Below are 8,880 nucleotides of genomic sequence, written 5' to 3'. Positions count from 1 at the left end.
TAAAAGTTATATGTTTAATTTATGTTTAAATTGAACTTTAAAATGATAGTTAATATGATTGTTATTTTTTGTGTGTGTGAAAAATAGGGTTCTTAAATTTGATAATAATCTAACTATCACTATTAATCCTCACTACTTCCTAACTTAGCCCAATCTATAAAGATATATTATATATTTACAAACATGATAACATGTCATATACTTTGACTTAATAGTGGAAAGAGAAACCACGACCTGTCACCTACTCATCCAACTAATTGCACCACCACATAGACTAAATACATAGTCAATGTTAGACTTCCTAATGTCAACATCCCATATCCAATTTAGGTTTAAACAAGTCCCTATATTTTTAATAACATGTGGAACATTCCTACTACTAAACTTTATTCTTTCCAAACTTTGTGCTTTGAAAATATGGTTGTTGAAAGCATTTTTTCTAAAGATCCTTGATAACAAATAGAGAAATCCAAAGTACCATAAATATATCTAAAAAATCTCTTGAATGCAACCTTGTGATTCTTTTTAAGATTAGTCATAAACCAACTCAAAACCCCCATTGTTTGATAATTTATTGTCTAGTGTAGGCCATAGCATACATGAGGCTCCCATTCACACTATCACAAAGCGCATGACTCATGTCCTCCAAATCTTTAAGTGCAGACAAATATTGCTCAAATAATTCATGTTTTTTCATAATTTTAGGTGTAGCAAAATGTTGTTTCTAGTTAGTTTATATTTTTTCCATATTTATAGGTGTAGACATATCTCTAAGTATATCTCAAATAAAACTAGAAACAATATTTTCATATATACAATTATCACAAAAGTGAAAATAAAAAATAATTAGTTGATCCCTCAACAAGATTTTTATTTTTCAAATATCTAAGTTCTTTTTCACTAATGTGTCCCATGTGTTCATGCTACACCATGGTATATTTATTTAAAACCTTATGGAACTCTTATATGTAAGGGTGAGTCATTGATATGCTAGATATTAAATTCCAACCTAGAGGTAGTATGTCCATAAAGTCCAATGGCTACCAAAGTGATAGATTTCCACTAAATGTTAGCTCTTATTGAAGTAACATTAAGTGTTGTCGCAGTGTCATGAAAAGTTGTCAAAGTTTCAACTTGTCATCAAAGTGACATTATTGGTGAAGTATCCCAATTGTTTCTAAAATGACATTATTATACTAAATTTCAACTACTCCTAAAGTCCACCTTTTACCAATGTTGCAATGTGCATCTAAAGATGTTTTTGAACTTAAAAAATATTACACTAAATGTAAAATTATGCCTCAATGAGAAATAGAATGTCGTGTGCAAAGAATCTCTGTATTTAATCATCCATGTATCCTCACATATATGCATTCCAAATATATAATAATTATATCACTATTGTCATCCTAATAATTTATTGAATCTAAATCATCATTTAATTTATTCTTGTAATATTTTTCTTGCATTGATTTTTATGTAGATTTTCTTGACATAATTATAAAGCTTAACATAGGATTTATTGAGAGACTTAGATCTCACTTTATATTTGGAGCTTTGTCCTTTTTCTTATTTTTTCTCTTTGCTTTATCCTTTTATCTTCCTCTAATAACCAATGCATCCTTTAAAAAAATTAGAATTATTTTTTGTTTTCACTCCTCCAAGAGTAGAGAACCTACTATTTATTCAAGCTTCAACTTAGTGTAGTACTAGTAGTTGCAATCACTAAATCATCCCATGATTCTAGCAAAGAACACAACCAAAGCAGTACATGTATTGACAAGTTCATAGATATAACTTATGACTTTAACAGATTTAGTTAAAACCGAAAGAGAGTAGTTGAATCGATTCCTATCAAGTTGAAAATATAAAGTGGTAGCCTAATTGAAGATAATGGTTAAATATTACAAGGGTACTAAATTGTAATTCCATGGAAGTTACCTTCTTTGAAAAGATAAACTAGAGATCACTATAGGAACCAAAAATCATAGACTTTCCAATTCACCCATAGTCATCCCCAATCAAATAAGTTATTGGAAACACTAAGATCTTCCAAAGGGTAGAGAAAAACCATGATATCCAACTAAGAAGATAACACCAACTATGTAACTACACAACGCTACCATTAAACTATGATTAGAAGCCTCTCATGACAAGATGGTCAATTATTATGGGTCCCAAAGTAAAACTATCATAGGTATTGTAATCATCCATCTCTCTATAAAAAACATAAAAATGCACCACGATGATCCAAAATGCCAACTAAAAAAAAATGTTAATCGAGAATGAGCCCAACTTTTATTTAAGTGGATAATATTTCTTAAATGATGCTTATTATTAAAATAGACCCACCTATTAACAATATAGATCTATATGAGTTTCCTTTTTTTATATTTAAGTTGGTAAATTGTATTTAATTACAATTTTTTTTGGAAGGTGGAAAGTAAATTAAATAGTAATAGTAAATGTTCATGTTTGTATATATATGCAGATTATTTTTACATAATGGATGAGTTTGAGATAGATGAGCTATTAGGTCTAGTGCCACCTCCACCTCCACCCCCTCCACCTCCACCTCAACCTGATCAGTTTAGGAAGACCATTAGGAGGATTATTGATTCTTTGATTAGAGATATCCACACCATTAGACATGAGCCGCATCCTCCTCCATAGTTGTTATGCCTTGCAAATAATATGCAAGGGATTGTTCAGTCTATACAGGCTTTAGATACTAATTTGGATAGCTATTGTAGTTGGAGAGAGGGATTGCGTTCTTTTTACGCTTGTTGGGACTGATTAAAATTGAGTCAATTTTATAGGCCTATTTCAAAATTTTGCTCTGCATGTCAGAAAAGTACCTAAATAAGTCAGTTTGAATGCCTAGTTAGCAAGGGGGTAAAATGGAGCAGGTTGATTTTCAGAGGGTAAGGCTCAGGATTCATGTCCCACACCTTTCATTTGGCCTATTCAGTGATGTGCAACTTTTAGAATTCAATTTGGATAAGTTTAGGAGGTACCCAGTTTGAGGGGTGAGCTGGAAGTGCATTTTAGGCACAAATGCATATTTTATTGAGTAGCCTACTTTGAGCGATTATATCTTTTTCCCTGTTGATCATCATGGAGAAATTCAAAATGGATTCAATTCTATGCATAAATTTGAGTGAGCTCACAAATTTTCAAGTCCTTATGAATCCGTTTGCTCAGTTTTCAAAGTTCAATATGTTTGTAGTTTGTGATGCTTGCACAAGTGTAAAAATGTCCTTGTGAGCGTCATGTCAGAATGTTTGTTCCGGGCTAATGTTGGTATAAATGGTGAGCTACGTTTCAAATTTCAAAGCTCTATCAATCCGTTTGATCGGTTTTCAAAAGGACTCATTTTGCCATCAAATTCAGTTATCCGCACTTCCAGTGTTATATCAGTTAATGTAGCCGTTTTGGTGAGCGCGCCGTTTGCATCCTGTCAGTCGAGTGATCGAACTGAGAATTCAAAGATTTAATATGTACTTAAAGGTACCTATGTTCCAAATTTGAGAGCTTACGGAGGTCGTTTGGTATTTTTAAGAAAGGCGTCATGTGTTGCCAGAACATTGACTTCATCAGGTCCGCAGTGTCGACAAAGCCAGTTGGGCATTTTCGGAAATTATTATCTCTTCGCTCGGGACTCGTCTTGAGAAACCGTTTGGTAGATATCATCCTTGTATATCAAAGTACACGCCTGTCAGATGGCGAGCTCCAGAAAGGTGTTTTGATAGGTTTGAAAATTACGTCTTCGCGATTAAATGCGAAAATTGTGGCGTAATTGCCTGAAAGATGTAAAATGCAATTTTATGATCCGAAAATGGTGCCGATCGATTCCAGAGGTGTGTTTGAGGTTCCTGAAGCATTCCGAAGGTCAGTTGCTTGAAAACGAAAAATTTTTTAGTCAGACCCACTTTGGGGCCTGACTTGGCTCGATTGCAATTCGCCAGTAAGATGGTAAAAGGCGACTTCATTTGACTGTGGATGGATAGACATATATCCAAAATGCTAATGTGTAGGCCAAAGTGAGAAATATGTCACTTCATGTTATTTTGCAAGTAATATAAACACACTAGATGAGGTTGAGGAGTCAATGCTGTCACTATATTGTGAGAGGGCATAGATTAAAGATGGCTGGAGACAATATCAGTTTTAATATGGAGAGAGATTTTGATCGCATAATATTTGTTGAAATGTTTGAGCATATAAAAACTACGGAAGGCTCCCAAGGATATGAATTTCTACCAAATCAAACACCCCTCATGTGCCTTTTCATCCTGTGCATAGAAGGAGACAACAGCGAACAACACACAGCCAATTTCAATAGCGAATGCAACATAGCAAATAAAAGTCAGCCAATGATTTTTCTTTCTACGTGGTGTTTTGGGGTTGCTGTCAAATGCTATTGCAAGTTTATGTGGTGTTTAAAGTGTAGCAAAGAAACCATGCTATGGCAGATCATGTTTTTGACAAAGGGGTTGTAGGAAGATGTAAAGCAAATATTCCAAATTCTAGTTAACTTCCTCCCTCACATGGTCTCCTTTGGGTAGCAACAGCAGCAAATTAAATAATCAAACAAATGAACCAGCTCCCCCTTGTCTGTGACATAACTGGTGTTTCAAAGGCTACAAAACCATCAAGCAAATCCCCTTCACGTGGCATGAAAAACATGTAAAACTCTGAGTTAATGCCAGAGCCAGCACCATTTAGTCCCTGGGTTTGGAGGAGGTATTCAAAACTTTTCAAATAAATGCAGATTGAGGCGTTGGATTCCCACAAATTACAAATTGGTTAATGGTAATCCAAATGGCCTAAACTTTGTTTTCCTCCCTGCTGTGTGGAGTAGAACTCTAGAGATTTAAAAGCCCATTGCAAACAGCAGCCACGTGGTGTTTGGGGGAGTGAAGTTATCATCCAAAGCTTCCAGCAAATGCACATTCTCAGGTGTAAAATAAACCCATTATCTTCTACAAATGCCTTAGCAGCTGCAAATCATTTTCTTCCCTTGTTGTGCATTGGGCCTGCGTGGAATGAAGAAGGTTTTAGAAGTTTAATGAATGAAATTGGCAAGTTAAAACCCCTGTGAAAGGGAGAAGAGGAATAAGTTTTAAACCAAATGTGATCTGTAGATGCAAACAGCAATTAGATTTTCCCTCCACGTGAGCCTTTCAAGAGAATGCAAATCAAATAAGATGCCAAAGACTTCTCCTTTGCCTAAAAATAGAGGCATTCAAGTTATAAATGAAAGGCAGCCATTAAAAACGCAGGAAAAGCTTCAAAAGGGCATTCCCAGGCAAAACGTTTTGTCCCACATTGGCTGGGCAAGAGCATTTTTAAATGTTTAAATATAAATCCGCACTATAGTAATATGTCTAAGCCTTAAGGGCTTTTGACACAAGATGCCCATGGGTGCCCAAGGCGGGCCCACACGTGAGCACGTTTCCCGAGGCGATGGAAGAGTTGACTGGACGAAGACCAAGTGGACCCCACGCAGGCACGCTTCCCGAGGCAAACAAGCAAAATTTTGCAGACGAAGGTCGGGTTAACGAGTGAGCAGGTTCGAGATGGATCGACGGTGCGCGCTATTTCGCAAAGGGAAGATGCACGCGAGTTAAGGCTGCGAAATAGCGAAAGTGAACGAGATCCATCCACGTGGCACGTAGGTGGCGGGTACAGTCGGCAGTCCAGCAAGCGGGTCCCGGTGAGGTGGCGATGACGTGGCATACAAGCAAGCGGCCAAGTGGCAGTGACGAAGCAGATGATGTGGCGATGATGAGGTGTCATCCCAGGTGGCGTCCGGTCAATCCCATCAGCCAATCAGAGGCCGCCACGTGGCAAGGCGTCAGAGCACAAATGGAGGCAAAAATCAAATTTTAAATGAATAAATGATATAGTTTAGACTATATTGAAATTCGAAATATTTAAATGATGGATCCATGATGAGAATTAATTCGCCCAGGGTCCAATTTTTGGCCAAAGTATAAAGTATTATATATCGCCGAAAAGCTCTCGGAGCGAGAAATCTGATTATGAAGTTAATTTTGACAAATGTGAGATATTTTAGAAGCAGTTTCCACAGGAACGAAATTCAGTTAGAGAAGGGACACTTGGCAATTCAGTTGCAGATTTGATTTTCTTCTCTCCTCTTTTTATTCCGAATTCTTCTCAGTTGTAAGGGTTCCAGAATTCTGTGAGAATGGCTCCAGTTTTCATGGCTTCCAATTTTGAGCATTCTTGAAGATTGTACAGGGCAGGGCTTTTCCTTCGGTAATGGAGTTCAATTCTTGTTATAGGTGTTTTTAGTTGCAGGGTCTTGTGTATGTAAGGCATACACAAATTCACACACGATTGTCTCTAGATTTGTATTTCCATTTTATCAAATCAGATCCTCAAGGAGGATGAAATTTGTTATCTCAAGGAGATAGTTATGATTGTTTGCAGGGATTCTTCAAGGAAGGATTTAAATTCTACAATAAATCATAAAAAATGGAATATAGTTTCAAGATCTGATGATTTTGCGAATGATCTTAGTAATGCATTTATGCAAGGCATTAATGCATGAATATTTAATAATGAAGATGGATTTGCAATCGAAGCTTTCATTTATAGTTTGATGTATGACTCTGTTTCCCTTGGATAAGGCACTGATCTTGCAATTAAAGGGGTTCTCAAACCAATTTAAAATCCAATCAGAATACCTTTAGTTTGTGTTATGTTTTGAAATGTTTCATCTATCTCATGCTCAAGTATACTTGAGTTTTATGTGTAGATCTAGCCCATCTGCAATAAACTACTTGTTTTGGAGCCTTAGTGAGATCTATCTGTTTATGTTGATGCTGTCATAGATGTGTAATAGGTTTAATTCTAAGCATCAAAGGTATACCCGCCTAGGTTTTGCAGAGCCTGAAGAGTAGAAGGATTCATATCCTTGTCATGTTGTCCAAGCCCTGAAGTTCTTCATAGATTGAATTGGCTACTTCATAGATCAATTGCAGGTGTTCTTGGGTTATCACTTTTGGTGAACAACAAAAATGGCGACTCTGCTGGGGAATAAATGGATATAAATGCTTGATTGATATGGTTAGAGGTTGAATGTGTTCCTAGTCCTGTCAATTTCATATCCAGCCAGTCTGTCCATGGTGTCTGAACAGAGTGTAAATTGGTTTCATGGTGAAGAAAATGCTCCTTGTTTTGGATCTGCAAAATGATATGTGTTTCATATCATACTTTGTGAAGGAGTAACAGTGAATGCATGGTTGAAAGTTGTGAGAAGTTCTTTCAGCTATATGTGAAATTTTCCCAATTCCTTAGTTGGGTGGCGACTCTGTGGTTCATACCAGTATTAAACAACCTGGAAGAATGTTTATTGCAGCAAGATCGAAGGAGTAAAGAGAATTAAATTTGTGATTGAATGGCATTCTGCTATTCAAAATATCCTCTATGCAAGAGGTGGCGACTCTGTGATAAAAGACCGTGCTAAAGGTGAAGTAAATCTTCAGATCTACAAGTTTTACAGCTGCAAATATCCAGGTATTTTCAAAGGATTTAAATGCAAGACATCTCTTCTGAAAGTTTGAATGTATAATGTAGTTTTCCCATTTAGTGAACAACACTAGTCTAGAGGGAAAAAGAGAATCTCAAAATTGATTTGCATATCTATATTGCTAGAATATTCAGTGTATGTTATCCTCCATAGTATGCAAATGTGGAAGAAATTTATGTCAAGCAATGTTAAGGAATAGATTTGTATAAGGATATGTGCTTGAAGTTTTCTATCCAAGATCTTATAATCATTTGTGGGAGTAGGAGAAAATGAGCAGTAAAGATTTTCAGTCTTGTGTATTTCCACATAGAGCCATGCCTGGTGAAGTGTCACAATCGTATAATAGGAGAAGTTTCGTCATGAACCATTATGCTGCTCTAAATTTCAGAGATATTCCGGGTTACCCAAATCCCATACCCACAGAAATCAAAAAGTATTTGCCCATATTCAGTGGGAAGAAATCAGAATTAGCATGTCAACATTTGAAAAGATTTTCAGATTTGATAGGAGAGTTTGAAATTTGCCAAGAAGATGTATGCATGAAGTTGTTTATTCAGTCATTAAAAGAAGATGCAAGAGATTGGTTCTCTTTTTTGCCAGTGAATTCTATTACCTCATGGGAAGAATTGGTTTCAGATTTCATGGATCAATTCAATGAGAAGGTGAGTGATTCTGACTTGCTAAAAGAATTCACCTGTATACAAATTAGGGAAGATGAATTGGTACCAATGTTTAATATCAGATTTTCACAAACTTTGTCCAAAATTTCTAGAAAGTATAAACTCGATGATAAAGTATGTCTGGATGTTTATATGAGTGCATTTGATGAGAAGATGGGTTTCCTATTGAGAAACAAAGAACCCAAAACCTTGTATGAAGCCTTTAACACAGCTAGGGATATGGAAAATAACTTGAAATTTGGGATAGCTAAGAGGTTTGTGTCTGCTATGGTTTCTTGTCAAAGCACCTTCAATGGTGAAATACCATGTGAGTCTCAGCAAATCATTCCGTGTCTAGGTGCATCAAGCTCTGCAGTTCCAAATGGCTTTTATGATGCATGTGTTTCAGATTTAAATGAGAGTCAAGAACCTTTGTTGTTAATGTCGGTTGTCTCTCGCAGTAGTGATGGAATGATCAGTGAGAAGCATTGTGAAAATGTTGATACAGAGACAGATATATACAAGGGATATGTACCATTTGATTTGTATGCTGGTTATGCTGATTATGTGACTGGCAATTACCAAGTGAATCATGCATCTCTCCAGGAAAATATTAATGAAAATGATGATGGTGATGACCATCAATCTTTACATGCTACT

At 36.1% G+C, this 8,880-nt stretch overlaps 1 long non-coding RNA gene across 1 annotated transcript; it reads left to right on the top strand.

The window, feature by feature from the left end:
- Positions 1-5,419: 5,419 nt before the first annotated feature.
- Positions 5,420-5,989, top strand: LOC131859959 (uncharacterized). The gene is made up of 2 exons (XR_009359525.1): positions 5,420-5,681; positions 5,725-5,989. It is a non-coding gene; the product is annotated as an uncharacterized LOC131859959 (long non-coding RNA).
- The last annotated feature ends 2,891 nt before the right edge of the window (positions 5,990-8,880 follow it).

The sequence above is a fragment of the Cryptomeria japonica genome, chromosome 11 (genome assembly GCF_030272615.1).
Source record: "Cryptomeria japonica chromosome 11, Sugi_1.0, whole genome shotgun sequence".
Lineage (NCBI taxonomy): Eukaryota > Viridiplantae > Streptophyta > Pinopsida > Cupressales > Cupressaceae > Cryptomeria > Cryptomeria japonica.
The sequence above is the reverse complement of the archived record's forward strand: the minus strand, read 5'-3'. Positions and strand labels throughout refer to the sequence as shown.